This window comes from Camponotus vicinus, unplaced genomic scaffold, assembly GCF_025532165.1.
Source record: "Camponotus vicinus isolate PSW18456_S1 unplaced genomic scaffold, iyCamVici1.0 SCAF_5, whole genome shotgun sequence".
Taxonomy (NCBI): domain Eukaryota; kingdom Metazoa; phylum Arthropoda; class Insecta; order Hymenoptera; family Formicidae; genus Camponotus; species Camponotus vicinus.
The window spans coordinates 17,436,955-17,457,341 of NW_028141977.1; the positions used below are offsets into that span (position 1 = coordinate 17,436,955).

Consider the following 20,387-nt stretch of genomic DNA (forward strand, 5'->3'; position numbering starts at 1 on the left):
TGTTGCCCAACTGTTGAGTTGGGCAACATTACTAGATTTTCCGATGTAATTCGGAATAAATCAAGGCAACGAGAAATCGAGTGCAAGAACATCGAGATATATATCAGAGAAAAAACTGAAAGATGTCATGGCCTGCTTTTAGGTGATCTCTGAAAGCGATACTCCCTCTATGGACATTGAAAACGTGGACGTGAACTACAAAGCCAATGTCCATAAATGTTCTCAGAGGGTAATATATAATATGCACAATTTCTGGTTTTGTTCCATGCTATGTGCACGAAATGCCGGTAGCACCAGTGCTGTATAACAAGATTCTTATGTATGTAAATTGATAGTAAATAAATTATTCAATCGCGAAAGATACTGTAATATTCAAAGATGAAATAAATATTTTTCTATATTCATTGTCATATTTATATCTTTTTATTTACAAAACACAAAATGCCTACTGTGGGATAAAAACATTTTTAATCGTATTTCTATAAATCTTCTTAATTAGCAGTAAACTGATCTTTGATATTTATCAATCATTTTTTTAATTATTTAAAAATTTAATTATTAATACATGTATAGAACTTGTCAAATTAATCACTGATTCTTCTGAAGCTTTATAATTAAGATTAACTCGAAAAATATAGATGTTGCAAAATATTTTAAGTCTCTTTCTTTATATAAAATATAAAGAATTCATATGTTCCATTCTAATCTAGCTAACATTTTTTATATATTTTTATTATAATTTTCATACCCCAGAATAATACTTTCGTGCTTAATACTTTATATAATACAATGTACTAAATTATAAAATTTAATATAATTACAAAATAGTACTATATAGTTACTATTCCTACACAGCACCAAGTCGTCTAAAAGTACTACTAAAATTGGACATTTTTTTGTCACAGACATCTTTTACTGACATCGTTAAGTCGACGGAAAGATGGCTAAAAGTCGTCTCATGACCCGAATTCTATATAGACTATCGACACTAGTCGTAGTAGGAATACTTCAATACACGCAATAAATGGGCAATTTCTCCCATTTATCCGCCTAATTTCTAATAATCTGTTAATATTCTGAATCCCAACAAGGAATCCAGATTATTAAACAAATTATTTTAAATTCAATTTGTCAGAAATTAAACTGATAAACAGTAATGTCAGGAAAAGGATGCGACTCACACGCACACAATCATTCTGCGTAGCACATGTATGTGACTCTCTCTGATTGATGCGTGCGAGCAGTATCCTCTTTCTGGCATTACTGCTCGTAAAAGGCAAAAATATGCTTCAGATTTTATATTAATTACTAATTCTTTATATACATTTCGTGATAAATATTAAATACGAGATAAGTTAAGAGTGGCTGGCCGCGTAGCAGCAAGCGAAGAAACACGTGCCACATACTATTATGTCTTTTTTATGTCATCTTTTTAGACAAATTTTCTTTATAGACATCTTTTCGTTTTGTCAAAAAGATAACTTAAAAAAGACATCTTTTCGTTATCTTTTAGTATAATGTGCTGTGTGGGTTAATAAATAGGTTGTATGCATACTGTTTTTTAGTTTCTAATCATTTCTAATCAGTATGCATTTCTATCCAATATATTCTCTTCTTCGAGTTCCTGGATTATTATGGTTTATTGTATTCCTTTGTGTTAACATCATAAAAATTACCATCACTTGTCATGCTTTGTATTCCTTCCCATGGAGTCCATCGGAATACTTTCTATCGACATTTATTCTCAGGTATAGATATTCAAATCATTGTAGTTGCCTTTTTCTATTTTCTCGATTATTGTCCCTTTTTCTTTCATTTTATTTAAAAATATGAATATAATTAATATAACAAATATTTATATAAACTTGGTATCTGTCTTAGTCTTCCCCTTCGACCTGTCCGGCATGGGTGACCCTATCAGTAACTACGGTCGGTATTCATAATTCACTTTTATATTTAAGATCATACTTAAAATTATATTAAATATAAGAAAAGTCTATATGAATATCGGCGTATGTTACCGCCGGCATAGCTCTCAGATTAGAGTATTCAAACCTCCTCACCCGGCAAATGCCTCCATTAAGGTGGAGATACCATCGAGGAGGAAAAATTTTTTATTTTCTTTCAATACAGAATTTAATACAAAAGTTAATGTAAAATATAATATAATTTGAAATGTACTACAAAATAATGTTTAACATGGAATAACTTATTACACGAAAATGTCAAAAATATAGGTATAATATTCAGATTTTATAATATAAAATTTATTAAAAACTTTTACATAGTCCAGACAAGATTAGCGATGATTAATCCCTAAGATTATTGGAATTTTAATATATTTTCCTTAGCATTAAAGGAATATTAAAAAAATGTTAATGATCACTTAATAGCCCTAACAATCCTTTTTTTTTTTTTTACGTGGGGAAAATGCTCCTTATGCACACCCCGGCGGGACCTATTTAGCGGGCTCTCACATACATAAAATTTCGTATTACATAAAAGTACATAAATTTCGTATTACATAAGTACATAAAATTTCGCAAAAAAATTCGTATTACTATAAAAATTATTAAGTGTTAACAATTTAATTTTCATTCTTATATAAAAAAAAAACACTCAAAAAATAATGACCCCTTACAAATTGTTAATATTAATAATATAATTATTGAAATATTTATTAATCTAATCTAATCTAATCTGTTTTCCCCTAATATTATTTAAACCTACATTTCCTGATTCTTTAAAAGATACATAATATATTAATCACTTAAATTAATCACATAATAGCCCTAACAATCCTCTATTTCTTGAAAGGAAAATTAAAAAATCTTAATGATCACCTAATAGCCCTAACAATCCTATTTCTCGATTAAGTGAAATTATTCGAGGAAAGCCTATCTCTAATCACGTACATTTTAATTACGTGCCCTAATTACATTCTCCATCCGCGTACCCTAATCGCGTGAATAAATGTCCGACATTACGTACTATTGTACGTAAAGCTTCTCTTCAGGCCAGTTGAACTTACTATTCGTTGATTCTGGCCACTTTCTCACTCGATCTCTAATCAGAGATCGAAAAAAGAGATAAACACTCCTTCTTTTGTCGATTAATTACCAGCAAATAAGCGTAAATATTTCACGCTCATCGTAACGATCGCTCGATTTTACGATCGTTCGTTAAATACTTGAATATAACTTTATTTTAACTCAAATAAAACCAAATTACTACAAATTTCTGTATATTATATTTTCTAATAAAATTCATGTGTGTGTATAACTTTTATCATATTACAAATTAATCATTTAATTAATCATTTGGCTTTATATTAAGTTAAAGTAAAGTTAAAAACAATATCTATAAACAAATTCTGTGATGGATGAGCTATAAGAAATTAGAATAAAATAAGTGCGCGTTATAAAAATAAAGTAGCATCAAAAATTGATAAAATTGATAAAATTATTAATTATGCGTGCTCTTTATTTAATAAATTAGACAAAATCTTTACAAAAAAATTTCCTTTTCTTGATTCTCTTTATTTTATTAATACTTCAATATATTATCGCAATAGATGCAAAGCATTTCGAAAGAATTTATTAATAGTTATTTAATTTAATCTATCCTAGCTCATCCATTTTAAGGCAACGGATTTACTACAATCTATATCTACATCTACATCTACAATATTTGCGAATTCGTTACCTTAAAGTTAAATAAAAGTTTTTCTCACTCACCGGCACTGATGCGCAACAGCGGAGTTATCGAAGCTACGTTGTCTGTAACATACAAACATAAAATTCATTTATAATAATGTTCACAAAATGCAATCAATATTTCAAAAAATTTTTATCGTCCGGAATTTTATATCCGATGTGTAAAATAATAAGCAGAGATAAACACATGTGGAAAAATTTTATAAATTTTTGAAACTGTTTTTTAAATAAAAAGTTTTATATGACTTTTATAAAAATCATTTTCTCTAATTTTCTCTTTAATTCATTTAATAATCATTAAATAATAAGACCGAATTATTATGCGTACAATTTATACTAATCGATATACAAATAATAAGTATTCACCATCAGGTTGCTCCGCCGATGAAAGATGCCACTTCCAGGCCTCCTCCTCCTCTCATGTTGTTGACGCGCGATTCTTTTAACGACACTCCCGCACTCACAAGCGATATTTTTATATCGCTATTTCCGCTATTTTACGCGCGATACTAAACGGCACTCCCGCACTAATTCGGTACGATTAAAAATTTGGTCGCGCGATGTATATATTTAATATATATATATACTTTGTACGACACTCCCGGTTTCGGTACGAGCGAAAATTCCATTTCATTTCACGAGAATCAACTTCGAGTCAACAGATCGGGAATGCAACGACACAACGAGCAAAGACTAGGCCTGAACCGGAAAGAAGACGAAACGATTGACGGAAATAGAGGAAAATGAAGTTTACCAACTCTTTTTCGCGCATAATTATCCTATCTCGTATCGAACCTGGACCCGCTAAGCACGATTTCAGGTGCTCCGCCCGGACATATTATGCCTCCCGCGGTTGCTATATGCTACACCAGGCTGGTAGACGGCAAAACAAGAGGATACCCACATTTTTTAAATGCTAACATTCAGCAATTTAGAAAATGGGGAGGCAACCCCTTTTACCGAGCGAAAATCGTGCCTAGGGGAATCCACTCGACGGAGTCTCGACAGGGTTAACACACGCAGTGCGTGTGGCTGTAGACGAGCAAAGAGAAGGGACCCATTAACGACCATTCCGAGCAATCGATCGAGTTCTAACTAATTCGGGCCGAATCACTTGACGAAGCACGAAGCACGAGTGTACGTTGAATAGCAACGTGTGCAAACTCGAAATCCTAGTTAGTTGGCATCGGAAGTAGAGACTCGTGACAATAATGAAATTGGGATTTTTATACGAAAAGTCCAACGCGGAAGCGCGAAAACGCGACGACGCGAGAATACTACAACGCGAAAACGCGGGAACGAAACGCCGCCGTCCGCGACACGTTGATGGCACCGACGACGCGAAAGGGTACTTAGCTTCCCCTTCAGGCTCCTTAAGATTTATCCTAAATAGAAAAAATTTAAGATAAACCTCAAGGCACCATCCAAGTACTAAGCCCTCCCACCCCGACAAGGTGTACCCAATGGGAGGGTTATATCATATATAATTTTATATATAATATATTTTGTGGAATTTATTTTGTAATATACTATATAAATTTAAATTCGCAAATATAAACGATAAATAAAAATATAAAGGATAAGAGAAAATATATTACATAAAGCAATGTTCAAAATAACTGATTTTAAAATTAATTATTGCGCGCAATTAATTTTTACATTTTTACTTTTAAATAGATATATTTTAATATTATAAATTGCGTAATTACAAAATAATTTATATTTTTTAGATATAAACTTTTAGTAATACGATAAATAAAAAAATTTCTATTTTAAATATTTAAAAAAATATATTAATATGAAATATTTTATAAAACATAAGAAGTATCTGAAAATATTAATAAAAAATTTTATAAATGTTTCAATCATTTTAAAATAAAATGGGATATTTTTTATAAGTATATGTATCATATATGTTACAATTTAAAATCACTATTAAATCACTATCAAAGAAATAAAACAAAACGTGAAATATGTATATTTTGAATATATACTAATGATAAATAATTTATATATTGTTGCGTCCGCGGAACGATATATATCGAATGCGCGCGACACAATCGGCGTACGCTGACGCTCGTGCACTCGTAAATAATAACGCGATTTAAGGTGCACAAGAATTTTAATAAACCGCGAGTAACATACAAGAATTCAGAATAATCGTAAAACGGATCGCAAATAGACGCGCGTCCGCACAGCTTGACAGGTGGGCTCAGATTCTCTGACAGTCGTTGTTTATAACAACATCTTGACAACGCGCGCGGAAATGACCTTCTTCGAAAGAATTCAACGGGTGACGAATACATTCAGAGGGACGGGACGCAGGGACGCAACAATATAATAAATAATGAATGTGATAAATAATTTATATTAATGACTTACATCATATCTCTTATTGGTCCATCCATTTCCAAAACCTCCTTCTTTCTTTTGTTTTCTTCGCTTTTTCCTCGTGGCACTTCAATCCTCTTTGCACTCATTTGAATTCCTCGTTGCACTTACACTCATTCACGAAAAGTTCCTCGTTGCACTTGCAATTGTGTTCAGAGAAAGAATTTGATAATATATGATACGTCTCACATCACTACTTCACTGCTCAAGAGCCACTGAGCGAATGATCGTAAGTCAGGAACATTACCGCGGTACTGTTTATATCGCCAAGGTTGACTATGTAAAGAAAGAATTTGATAATATGTGAAACGTCTCTCACGTCACTACTCAAGGTCACTGTGCGAATGATAATAAAGCTGTGTAACATATTAACAATAGCGCGATACTGTTTATCAAGGTCGAACACGGTGTTATTGATAATTCTCTCGTTGCCGAAACATTTTCTGTAATATAAAATATTTGCGTGAGGAATATTAAATTATAAAAGTATTTTAATTTATTGATTAAGATTAATTGATTATTTATTAAACTATTCATCACTCATGAAGTCTTCCGTTATGCTAATTATTTGCATCTATAATTCGATTGTTTTACTTCGTGTTCTCTCACAATGCAAATTATATTGAGATTGTCAAGTAGAACGATAAAGTAACACGGATAAAATATATCTGTGACTCTAAATATTAAAATAATAATTATTGTCCGTAAAGATCGAAACGATCGAAGTGATTATTTAATATTTTGGATTTCTATCATTTTAATCGATTCTCGATTAAATTGTATATTGTTTAATTAACAAGGTTTGAGAAAATTTAAAGCAGTAGTCGAAATATACTTAATTCTAATATTGTTAAAGAAATATTTTTATAATAAGCATCAATGTGATCGAAAGATCATAACATAATTAATTTTTTACCCCCTTTTATGTGTCCCCTTTCTGTTTTTATTCGCAGTAATGAATGTTTGCGATTCGATAAAGATTTATCGTTACGATACAGTTTCATGTCGTTTATTAAAAGTTAATTAATTTTTAATTATTAATATTTATAGCAAATTAAGTTTCGATAATAATCGTAATCGTATTTAGTAAAAAAATTACAATATACAAAGCGTTTCTCATCGCTACTTTATTACTCGAGAGTCACCGTGCGAATGATGATAAAGCCGTAATGTAGCGCGCTACTGTTTATATTTTATATTGCCAAAGTCGAACACCGTGTTATTGATAATTCGTTGCCGAAATATTTTATACATTATAAAATATACATTAATGCAAAATATTAAATAACAGAAGTATTTTAATTTATAGATTAATTAATCGATTATTTATTAAACAATTAATTAACATACGAAGCATTTTGCATCACTACTTTACTGCTCGAGTGTCACCGAATAAATGATAGCAAAACTATAACATACAAACAATAGCATCCTATTATTTACGTCGCCAAAATCGAACATAATGTTATTGATAAGTCATTGCTAAAATATTTTGTATATTATAAAATATGCACTAACGCTTAAATTATAGAAGTGTTTTAATTTATTGATTAAATTGATTATTTATTAAGTATCCATCACGGAGTCTTTATGCTAATTATTTATGTATATAATTCAATTGTTTTATCGCGCGTTCTTTCATAATCCAAATATATTTTGATTATCAAAGGAACACACGTGAAATACATTTTATTTTAAGTATCATTGAAAAAATAATTATTGTCCGTAAAGCTCGCAACGAAATGATTATTTATTATCTTAGATTTCTATCACTTTGATGTTTCTACTTGACAATCTCAATATAATTTGGATTGTCAGAGAACACGAAGTAAAACAATCGAATTATAGATGCAAATAATTAGCATAACGGAAGACTTCATGAGTGATGAATAGTTTAATAAATAATCAATTAATCTTAATCAATAAATTAAAATACTTTTATAATTTAATATTCCTCACGCAAATATTTTATATTACAGAAAATGTTTCGGCAACGAGAGAATTATCAATAACACCGTGTTCGACCTTGATAAACAGTATCGCGCTATTGTTAATATGTTACACAGCTTTATTATCATTCGCACAGTGACCTTGAGTAGTGACGTGAGAGACGTTTCACATATTATCAAATTCTTTCTTTACATAGTCAACCTTGGCGATATAAACAGTACCGCGGTAATGTTCCTGACTTACGATCATTCGCTCAGTGGCTCTTGAGCAGTGAAGTAGTGATGTGAGACGTATCATATATTATCAAATTCTTTCTCTGAACACAATTGCAAGTGCAACGAGGAACTTTTCGTGAATGAGTGTAAGTGCAACGAGGAATTCAAATGAGTGCAAAGAGGATTGAAGTGCCACGAGGAAAAAGCGAAGAAAACAAAAGAAAGAAGGAGGTTTTGGAAATGGATGGACCAATAAGAGATATGATGTAAGTCATTAATATAAATTATTTATCACATTCATTATTTATTATATTGTTGCGTCCCTGCGTCCCGTCCCTCTGAATGTATTCGTCACCCGTTGAATTCTTTCGAAGAAGGTCATTTCCGCGCGCGTTGTCAAGATGTTGTTATAAACAACGACTGTCAGAGAATCTGAGCCCACCTGTCAAGCTGTGCGGACGCGCGTCTATTTGCGATCCGTTTTACGATTATTCTGAATTCTTGTATGTTACTCGCGGTTTATTAAAATTCTTGTGCACCTTAAATCGCGTTATTATTTACGAGTGCACGAGCGTCAGCGTACGCCGATTGTGTCGCGCGCATTCGATATATATCGTTCCGCGGACGCAACAATATATAAATTATTTATCATTAGTATATATTCAAAATATACATATTTCACGTTTTGTTTTATTTCTTTGATAGTGATTTAATAGTGATTTTAAATTGTAACATATATGATACATATACTTATAAAAAATATCCCATTTTATTTTAAAATGATTGAAACATTTATAAAATTTTTTATTAATATTTTCAGATACTTCTTATGTTTTATAAAATATTTCATATTAATATATTTTTTTAAATATTTAAAATAGAAATTTTTTTATTTATCGTATTACTAAAAGTTTATATCTAAAAAATATAAATTATTTTGTAATTACGCAATTTATAATATTAAAATATATCTATTTAAAAGTAAAAATGTAAAAATTAATTGCGCGCAATAATTAATTTTAAAATCAGTTATTTTGAACATTGCTTTATGTAATATATTTTCTCTTATCCTTTATATTTTTATTTATCGTTTATATTTGCGAATTTAAATTTATATAGTATATTACAAAATAAATTCCACAAAATATATTATATATAAAATTATATATGATATAACCCTCCCATTGGGTACACCTTGTCGGGGTGGGAGGGCTTAGTACTTGGATGGTGCCTTGAGGTTTATCTTAAATTTTTTCTATTTAGGATAAATCTTAAGGAGCCTGAAGGGGAAGCTAAATACCCTTTCGCGTCGTCGGTGCCATCAACGTGTCGCGGACGGCGGCGTTTCGTTCCCGCGTTTTCGCGTTGTAGTATTCTCGCGTCGTCGCGTTTTCGCGCTTCCGCGTTGGACTTTTCGTATAAAAATCCCAATTTCATTATTGTCACGAGTCTCTACTTCCGATGCCAACTAACTAGGATTTCGAGTTTGCACACGTTGCTATTCAACGTACACTCGTGCTTCGTGCTTCGTCAAGTGATTCGGCCCGAATTAGTTAGAACTCGATCGATTGCTCGGAATGGTCGTTAATGGGTCCCTTCTCTTTGCTCGTCTACAGCCACACACACTGCGTGTGTTAACCCTGTCGAGACTCCGTCGAGTGGATTCCCCTAGGCACGATTTTCGCTCGGTAAAAGGGGTTGCCTCCCCATTTTCTAAATTGCTGAATGTTAGCATTTAAAAAATGTGGGTATCCTCTTGTTTTGCCGTCTACCAGCCTGGTGTAGCATATAGCAACCGCGGGAGGCATAATATGTCCGGGCGGAGCACCTGAAATCGTGCTTAGCGGGTCCAGGTTCGATACGAGATAGGATAATTATGCGCGAAAAAGAGTTGGTAAACTTCATTTTCCTCTATTTCCGTCAATCGTTTCGTCTTCTTTCCGGTTCAGGCCTAGTCTTTGCTCGTTGTGTCGTTGCATTCCCGATCTGTTGGCTCGAAGTTGATTCTCGTGAAATGAAATGGAATTTTCGCTCGTACCGAAACCGGGAGTGTCGTACAAAGTATATATATATATTAAATATATACATCGCGCGACCAAATTTTTAATCGTACCGAATTAGTGCGGGAGTGCCGTTTAGTATCGCGCGTAAAATAGCGGAAATAGCGATATAAAAATATCGCTTGTGAGTGCGGGAGTGTCGTTAAAAGAATCGCGCGTCAACAACATGAGAGGAGGAGGAGGCCTGGAAGTGGCATCTTGCATCGGCGGAGCAACCTGATGGTGAATACTTATTATTTGTATATCGATTAGTATAAATTGTACGCATAATAATTCGGTCTTATTATTTAATGATTATTAAATGAATTAAAGAGAAAATTAGAGAAAATGATTTTTATAAAAGTCATATAAAACTTTCTATTTAAAAAACAGTTTCAAAAATTTATAAAATTTTTCCACATGTGTTTATCTCTGCTTATTATTTTACACATCGGATATAAAATTCCGGACGATAAAAATTTTTTGAAATATTGATTGCATTTTGTGAACATTATTATAAATGAATTTTATGTTTGTATGTTACAGACAACGTAGCTTCGATAACTCCGCTGTTGCGCATCAGTGCCGGTGAGTGAGAAAAACTTTTATTTAACTTTAAGGTAACGAATTCGCAAATATTGTAGATGTAGATATAGATTGTAGTAAATCCGTTGCCTTAAAATGGATGAGCTAGGATAGATTAAATTAAATAACTATTAATAAATTCTTTCGAAATGCTTTGCATCTATTGCGATAATATATTGAAGTATTAATAAAAAAAAGAGAATCAAGAAAAGGAAATTTTTTTGTAAAGATTTTGTCTAATTTATTAAATAAAGAGCACGCATAATTAATAATTTTATCAATTTTATCAATTTTTGATGCTACTTTATTTTTATAACGCGCACTTATTTTATTCTAATTTCTTATAGCTCATCCATCACAGAATTTGTTTATAGATATTGTTTTTAAACTTTACTTTAACTTAATATAAAGCCAAATGATTAATTAAATGATTAATTTGTAATATGATAAAAGTTATACACACACATGAATTTTATTAGAAAATATAATATACAGAAATTTGTAGTAATTTGGCTTTATTTGAGTTAAAATAAAATTATATTCAAATATTAACGAACGATCGTAAAATCGAGTGATCGTTACGATGAGCGTGAAATATTTACGCTTATTTGCCGGTAATTAATCGGCAAAAGAAGGAGTGTTTATCTCTTTTTTCGATCTCTGATTAGAGATCGAGCGAGAAAGTGGCCAGGATCAACGAAAAGTAAGTTCAACTGGCCTGAAGAAAAGCTTTACGTACAATAGTACGTAATGTCGGACATTTATTCACGCGATTAGGGCACGCGGTTAGAGAATGTAATTAGGGCACGTAATTAAAATGTACGTGATTTGAGATAGGCTTTCCTCGAATAATTTCACTTAATCCAGAAATAGGATTGTTAGGGCTATTAGGTGATCATTAAGATTTTTTAATTTTCCTTTCAAGAAGTAGAGGATTGTTAGGGCTATTATGTGATTAATTTAAGTGATTAATATATTATGTATATTTTAAAGAATCAGGAAATGTAGGTTTAAATAATATTAGGGGAAAACGGATTAATAAATATTTCTATAATTATATTATTAATATTAACAATTTGTAAGGGGTCATTATTTTTTGAGTGTTTTTTTTTTTATATAAGAATGAAAATTAAATTGTTAACACTTAATAATTTTTATAGTAATACGAATTTTTTTGCGAAATTTTATGTACTTATGTAATACGAAATTTATGTACGTTTATGTAATACGAAATTTTATATATGTGAGAGCCCGCTAAATAGGTCCCGCCGGGGTGCATAAGAAGCATTTTCCCCACGTAAAAAAAAAAAAGGATTGTTAGGGCTATTAGGTGATCATTAAAATTTTTTTAATATTCCTTTAATGCTAAGGAAAATATATTAAAATTCCAATAATCTTAGGGATTAATCATCACTAATCTTGTCTGGACTATGTAAAAATTTTTAGTAAATTTTATATTATAAAATATTATACATATATTTTGGACATTTTCGTGTAATAAGTTATTCCATGTTATAAATTATTTTGTAGTACATTTCAAATTATATTATATTTTCCATTAACTTTTGTATTAAATTCTGTATTGAAAGAAAATAAAAAATTTTTCCTTCTCGAAATGGTATCTCCACCTTAACGAAGGCATCTGCCGGGTGAGGAGGTTTGAGTACTGTAATGAACCTGAGAGCTATGCCGGCGGTAACATACGCCGATATTCATATAGACTTTCCTTACATTTAAGATAATTTTAAGTATGATCTTAAATATAAAAGTGAATTATGAATACCGACCGTAGTTACTAATAGGATCACCCATGCCGGACAGGTCGAAGGGGAAGACTAAGATACCAAGATTATATAAATATTTGTTATATTAATTATATTCATATTTTTAAATAAAATGAAAGAAAAAGGGACAATAATCGAGAAAATAGAAAAAGGCAACTACAGTGATTTGAATATCTATACCTGAGAGAACAAATGTCCATAGAAAGTATTCCGATGGACTCCATAGGAAGGAATACAAAGCATGACAAGTGATGATAATTTTTATGATGTTAACACAAAGGAATACAATAAACCATAATAATCCAAGAACTCGAAGAAGAGAATATATTGAATAGAAATGCATAGTGATTGGAAATGATTAGAAACTAAAAGACAGTATACATACAACCTATTTATTAATAGTAATACTATTTTGTAATTATATTAATAAATTTTATAATTTAGTACATTGTATTATATAAAGTATTAAGCACAAAAGTATTATGCTGGTATGAAAATTATAATATAAATATATAAATAATGTTAGCTATATTAGAATGGAACATATGAATCCTTTATATTTTATATTTTATATAAAGGAAGAGACTTAAAATATTTTGCACATCTATATTTTTCGAGTCTTAATTATAAAAACTTTAGAAGAATCAGTGATTAATTTGACAAATTCTATATGTATTAATAATTAAATTTTTAAAAAATTAAAAAAATGATTGATAAATATCAAAGATCAGTTTACTGCTAATTAAGAAGATTTATACGGTTGAAGAAATACGGTTAAAAATATTTTTATCCCACAGCAGTCATTTTGTGTTTTGTAAATAAAAAGATATAAATATGACAATGAATATAGAAAAATATTTATTTCATCTTTGAATATTACAGTATCTTTCGCGGTTGAATAATTTATTTACTATCAATTTACATACATAAGTATCTTGTTATACAGCACTGGTGCTACCGGCATTTCGTGCACATAGCATGGAACAAAACCAGAAATTGTTCACATTATATATTACCCTCTGAGAACATTCATGGACATTGGCTTTGTAGTTCACCTTCACGTTTTCAATGTCCATAGAGGGAGTATCGCTTTCAGAGATCATCTAAAAGCAGGCCGTGATATTTCTCAGTCTTCTCTCTGTATACAGAGGCAGAGAGAAGAATGAGAGGTGTCATGGCCCGCTTTTAGGTGATCCCTGAAAGCGATACGCCCTCTGTGGACCTTAAAAACGTGCACCTAAACTACGAAGCCAAGGTGCACGAATGTTCTCAGAGGGTAACATATAAGGTGCACAATTTTTGGTTCTATTCCGTGCTATGTGCACAAAATGTCGGTAGCACCAGTGCTGTATAGCAAGGTGCTTACAATATCAAATAAATTTTAATATAAATGAGAAATGACGAATTTGCGATCCTCTCACTCTCTCTCTCTCTCTCTCTCTCTCTCTCTCTCTCTATATATATATATATATATATATATATATATATATATATATAATTTTTTTTTTTGATATATGAATTTGCAATGAGCAGCGACATATTTTTTCTTAAGAACAATTATATGTTTTTTTTACATTAACTGATTCCTCTTATTATTCTATGCATAAAATTATTAAAGTAAAATAATCGAAAAATGAACATTTTATCAGATATTTTATAATTTATATAAAATTATGTCAACTTAAAGAATCAAATATCTCGTTAACTGTTCAATTTTTGACTATACTATCTTTATAACTTTTTACACGGAATATTGCGAAGAACCGACTTATATAAAAAAATTAGGATGGTTCCATTAAAAAATATGAAGATAATCTTGAAATTTCTAAAACGCTTCCACTTACGAAAACAATATTACTAGCATATCATGGTCCTTTTAATCGTACAATTTTCGTAATTACAATTTTTTCATATCTGTAAAAATAGCGTAGATATTTCAAGTGAGCAAAGTTTTATATACATATATGTGTGTGTGTGTGTGTGTGTGTGTGTGTGTGTGTGTGTGTGTGTGTGTGTGTGTGTGTGTGTGTGTGTGTGCGTGTATAGCGTATACGAGTATGTGAGCAAGCGAGAAGGTAATAAGAGAGAGCGAAATGGCAATAAGAGCGAACGAGATAGCAATAGCACGAGCAACGAAGACTTGGAAATAGAGTCTTTCTTGCAGCCTGGCATACTATTTCTCTCTCGCTCGCTCCTATTACTATCTCGCTCGCTTCTGTTATTGTTTCACTCGCTCTTACGTACTCATATACTGTCATGCTCATCTCGTTATCAAATCTGCCGCTGGCAAGCGGCCGATGACAAATTATGACAAATAAATAAGTTAATTATTTTAAGATATATTTATAAGGGTATAGAAATAATTTTAATGGAATAATGAAAATTTTGCGATTAAAATAACAAACACGGTATCAATCGGATAAACGTAGTTAAATATATAATCAAAATTTTTATTATCAGACCAATTAAAAATTATCCGATTTACGTCGTGTTTGATATCATTTTAATCGCAAAAATCTCAATAATTCATTAAAATTACTTTCAAATGGATAAAATAAAAATTAGGAGTTTCAGTTTTTATTTTATAAGATGTTTACATTCGCGAGGAAGCCGAGTCCGCTTATCTTTACGACCTGTCAAGTGCGAGAGCGACAGCGAAACCGCGAGTCGAGAGCGAGCGAGATGACCTATCATCAAAGAATTCCGAAGTCTCTTACAATCGGCTTCTTCACTTCCTCTATCCATTCGCAATTTACGAGATTATAAAGTAAAAACTGAAACTTTTATTTTTTATTTTATCGATATGAAAGTAATTTTAATGAATTATTGAGATTTTTGCGATTAAAATGATATCAAACACGACGTAAATCGGATAATTTTTAATTAGTCTGATAATAAACATTTTGATTATATATATTTAAATACATTTATCCGATTGATACCGTGTTTGATGTTATTTTAATCGCAAAATTTTCATTATTCCATTAAAATTACTCGCATACCCTTATAAATATATCTTAAAATGATTAACTTATTTATTTGTCACAATTTGCCATCGGCCGCTTGCCAGCGGCAGGCTTGATAACGAGATGAACATGACAGTATATGAGTACGTAAGAGCGAGTGAAACAATAACAGAAGCGAGCGAGATAGTAATAGGAGCGAGCAAGATAGAAATAGTACGAGCAACGAGGACTCGAGCTCGAGAATCGGATTTTTCTTGCGCGCTATTATTTTCCTCTCGCTCGCTCCTATTACTGTCTCGCTCGTTCCTATTATTGTCTCGCTCGTTCTTGTTGCTGTTTCGCTCGCTCTCGATTCTTGGGTCCGCTTATCATTCCGGGCTATCTATCACGACTGCCAAGTGTGACAGAGAAAGCAAGACCATGAGTAGAGAGCGAGCGAGATGACCTATCATCAAAGAGTTCCGAAGTCTCTTACAATCGGTTTCTTCGCTTCCTCTATCCATTCGCAATTCACGAAAATGTAAACATCTTATAAAATAAAAATTGAAACTTTTATTTTTAATTTCATCGGTTTGAAAGTAATTTTAATGAATTAAAGAGATTTTTGCGATTAAAATGATATCAAACACGACGTAAATCGGGTAATTTTTAATTAGTCTGATAATAAAAATTTTATAATTATATTTAACTAAATTTATGCGATTTATATCGTGTTTGATATTATTTTAATCTCAAAATTCTCATTATTCCATTAAAATTACTTTCAAATGAATAAAAAATGCATTTAATTTTTTGACATATATTCGTGAATATTATAAATGAAGTCTCGTGTAAGAAACTTCGGAATCTGCGACATCGGGAATTTTTTCATTATTTATAATAATTTACGACTTTAAATTGCCATAAAATAAAAACTAAAGCTTTGATATTTTATTTGATCTTTTTGATTAAAAGGGATTAATGAAATTTTTGAAATTGAAAATTATTCTAATAAAATATTGAGTTTAATGTGATTTCAATCGTAAAAATCAAATTAATTCTAAAGTTATGTTCAGTAAGATAAATTAAGTAAAGTACAATGCAACATTTTATACAATGTAGTCTTATTTTCAAAATTATAGTTTAAATTAGACACTATTAATTTATTAAAATAAAACTATAATTATGAGAAATTAAGAGTTTTATTATATACATGTACACATTGATTTTTACGATTGAAATCACATTAAACCCAATATTTTATTAGAATAATTTTCAATTTTAAAAATTTCATTAATCCCTTTTAATCAAAAAGATCTAATAAAATATCAAAGCTTTAGTTTTTATTTTATGGCAATTTAAAGTCGTGTATTATTATAAATAATGAAAAAATTCCCGATGTCGCAGATTCCGAAGTTTCTTACATGAGACTTCATTTATAATATTCACGAATATATGTCAAAAAATTAAATGCATTTTTTATTCATTTGAAAGTAATTTTAATTGAATAATGAGAATTTTAAGATTAAAATAATATCAAACACGATATAAATCGCATAAATTTAGTTAAATATAATTATAAAATATAATTATAAAATTTTTATTATCAGACTAATTAAAAATTACCCGATTTACGTCGTGTTTGATATCATTTTAATCGCAAAAATCTCTTTAATTCATTAAAATTACTTTCAAACCGATGAAATTAAAAATAAAAGTTTCAATTTTTATTTTATAAGATGTTTACATTTTCGTGAATTGCGAATGGAGAGGAAGCGAAGAAACCGATTGTAAGAGACTTCGGAACTCTTTGATGATAGGTCATCTCGCTCGCTCTCTACTCATGGTCTTACTTTCTCTGTCACACTTGACAATCGTGATAGACAGCTCGGAAAGATAAGCGGACCCAAGAATCGAGAGCGAGCGAAACAGTAACAAGAACGAGCGAGACAATAATAGGAGTGAGCGAGACAGTAATAGGAGTGAGCGAGACAGTAATAGGAGCGAACGAGACAGTAATAGATGCGAGCGAGAGGAAAATAATAGCGCGCAAGAAAAATCTGATTCTCGAGCTCGAGTCCTCGTTGCTCGTGCTATTTCTATCTCGTTCGCTCTTATTTCACTCGTCCTTCTCGCTTCCTCACGTAACTCTCGCATCGCTTTTATGCATATATACGTACATACATACGTACATACCACACATACCCCCACCCACATATATATATATATATATATATATATATATATATACACACATACATCTTTATTATTTAGAACTTTTATTCTTAAGAAATGTGTACGCGTTTTACATTAAAAATAATATCAAACTTTCTCTCTGTAAATATATAAATTATTTATTAATAGCCTAATAAAATATCTTATTTTCAAGTGTTGTAATCATATAATGAATAAATTTCTATATATATATATATATGAGAGAGAGAGAGAGAGTCATACAAAATTCATTAAAATTTATTTAATATACGTAAGCGTCTTGCTATACAGCACTGGTGCTACCGTCATTTTGTGCACATAGCACGGAACAGAACCAGAAATTGTGCACCTTATATGTTACCCTCTGAGAACATTCGTGCACCTTGGCTTCGTAGTTTAGGTGCACGTTTTTAAGGTCCACAGAGGGCGTATCGCTTTCAGGGATCACCTAAAAGCGGGCCATGACACCTCTCATTCTTCTCTCTGGTGATACACAATTGACTCCCAGAATATATATTTTTTGCTTATGCCAAAAGGGGAAAGAGAATTTTTGATACAAAGTTCATTTTCATATGCTGTACATTGACATGTTGTAGTTTATTGAGATTATATTTATTTCTCTCAATAATTAATTCTATTTCATAATCATTAATTTGCTACATAGCAAATGTTGTAAGCATCTGAAAATAAACTCTATCATGTATACTTTTGTTCCCAGGTACTGAACGTATTGCATTGCATATAAATGTTGAGGATCGAAACAGTGTCGAAACTGCGTTTAAAGATGTCGTGAAGCAATTTTTAAAGCCTCCTACTATCATTGTTAATTCGGCAGATATCACGCGGAATATCCTTTTGATGAAACACGACGACAGTAATTTTGATGATATCATTAATGTCGATTTATAAGGTACCTTTTTAGTGACGCAAATTGCTGTTAAAGCGATGATAGAAGGAAATGCAACCGAAAATTCTTCAATTATCAATATAAGTTCGATTGCTGGTAGACGTAGATACGTTGGACAATGTACTTATAGCGCTTTAAAAGCTGGAGTGATAGCTATGGCAAAGACCGCTTCGTTGGAGTTTGGACAGTATGTGTTAGATATATATCTTGATTAATTTATTTAAAAAGTTTACTAATATGAAAAATATGTAACTGTATTATGTATGTTCTACAGGCTTGGAATTCGGGTAAACGCTGTATTGCTTGGTTATATAGTCACTCTCGAGGGGTAAACCGCTGAGGGCATTGCGGTGTACAAATTTGAGGCATTACTGGGCATTGCTTGGGCATTACTTGGGCATTATTAGGTTTTATTGAAGTATTAATGCGTATTATGGACGTTATTAAAGTATTATTAAGTTTTTTTTTCCAAATAATTTTAAATTTATTAAAATTTAAATTATTAAATTTTAAAAATTTAGCAGTAATGCCCAGGAATTGGGCATTAGTAGGCATTAGTGTACATAATTTTGATCAGCGGTTTATCCCTCGGTCACTCTTATGACTGTAATTGTACCTGACGAAGCTAGGGAAATGTTTATAAAAAATATACCATTGCAAAGATTGAGAAAGCCAGAAGAAGTAGCATAGGTTATCGTGTTTTTAGCTTCTGATAGAAGTTCTTACATAAATGGAGCCTCTATTGAAGTTACTGGAGGAATGAATTAGGATTGAATTAAGTTTTACTATTCATATATACATATACATTAAGCGTACCATATAAATAGGCTATTGATCTAGAATTATACATATATATGTAAAAAGCTTGCTTTTTATAGTAATCTACGTAATTCGCGATAAAATTTAAGAATTTTATTTATAATTTTACATTTTACATATTCTATATTTCGATATATTTTGTATATATCAATATTTTTGTGTGTTTCGTTGTTTTTTTTTTATTTTTCATGAAATTATATATTACAATATATATAAAAAAATAATTATATAAAATTCTATTCTTAATTTTGTTGCGAATTCGGAAAGAATTCATCTAAAGCAGTCTTTAAACATAGATATTAATTTTTTTTCATATTGATATATATTTTTTAGGGAAATTCGTATATGCATTGTTATTATATTTTGGTATTTTTGTTATATATTGGTGTATGTATTTATGTATATATATATGGTATTATATTTTTACCATATTAAAGATATAAATAAAAAATTCTGTAACTATTTTTACAGAAATTTTTCAACCATGTAAAATATTCTACATAATTATGATAAATTACTTCGTTTTTCCTTTAAGTCTTTTTGCGTGTTTGTGTGCCTTATAACGCATCTTTTTCTTCTCTTCAATAATCTCTTTATATTTACGCTTATTGTATTTTGTGAACCCTGCGTCAGCCATAATTTCACCAACGATCGTTTTTCTGCGTCCCTTCTTTGTAAGACGCAAAGAATAGAAGTCGATTGTAGAATCGACAATCTTACCAACATGGAAGTGTTCGGCAATGTTTTTATATCATTCTTCTTGTAAAAGTGTTTAAGATTTAAAAAATGCGGATCTCATTCATAATCCTTCAAGATCACGCC

At 30.7% G+C, this 20,387-nt stretch overlaps 1 pseudogene across 1 annotated transcript; it reads left to right on the forward strand.

The window, feature by feature from the left end:
* Positions 1-18,172: 18,172 nt before the first annotated feature.
* Positions 18,173-20,027, forward strand: LOC145972116 ((3R)-3-hydroxyacyl-CoA dehydrogenase-like; annotated as a pseudogene). Its single transcript, XR_014439059.1, has 3 exons — positions 18,173-18,325; positions 18,558-18,933; positions 19,021-20,027. The product of XR_014439059.1 is annotated as a (3R)-3-hydroxyacyl-CoA dehydrogenase-like (transcript).
* The last annotated feature ends 360 nt before the right edge of the window (positions 20,028-20,387 follow it).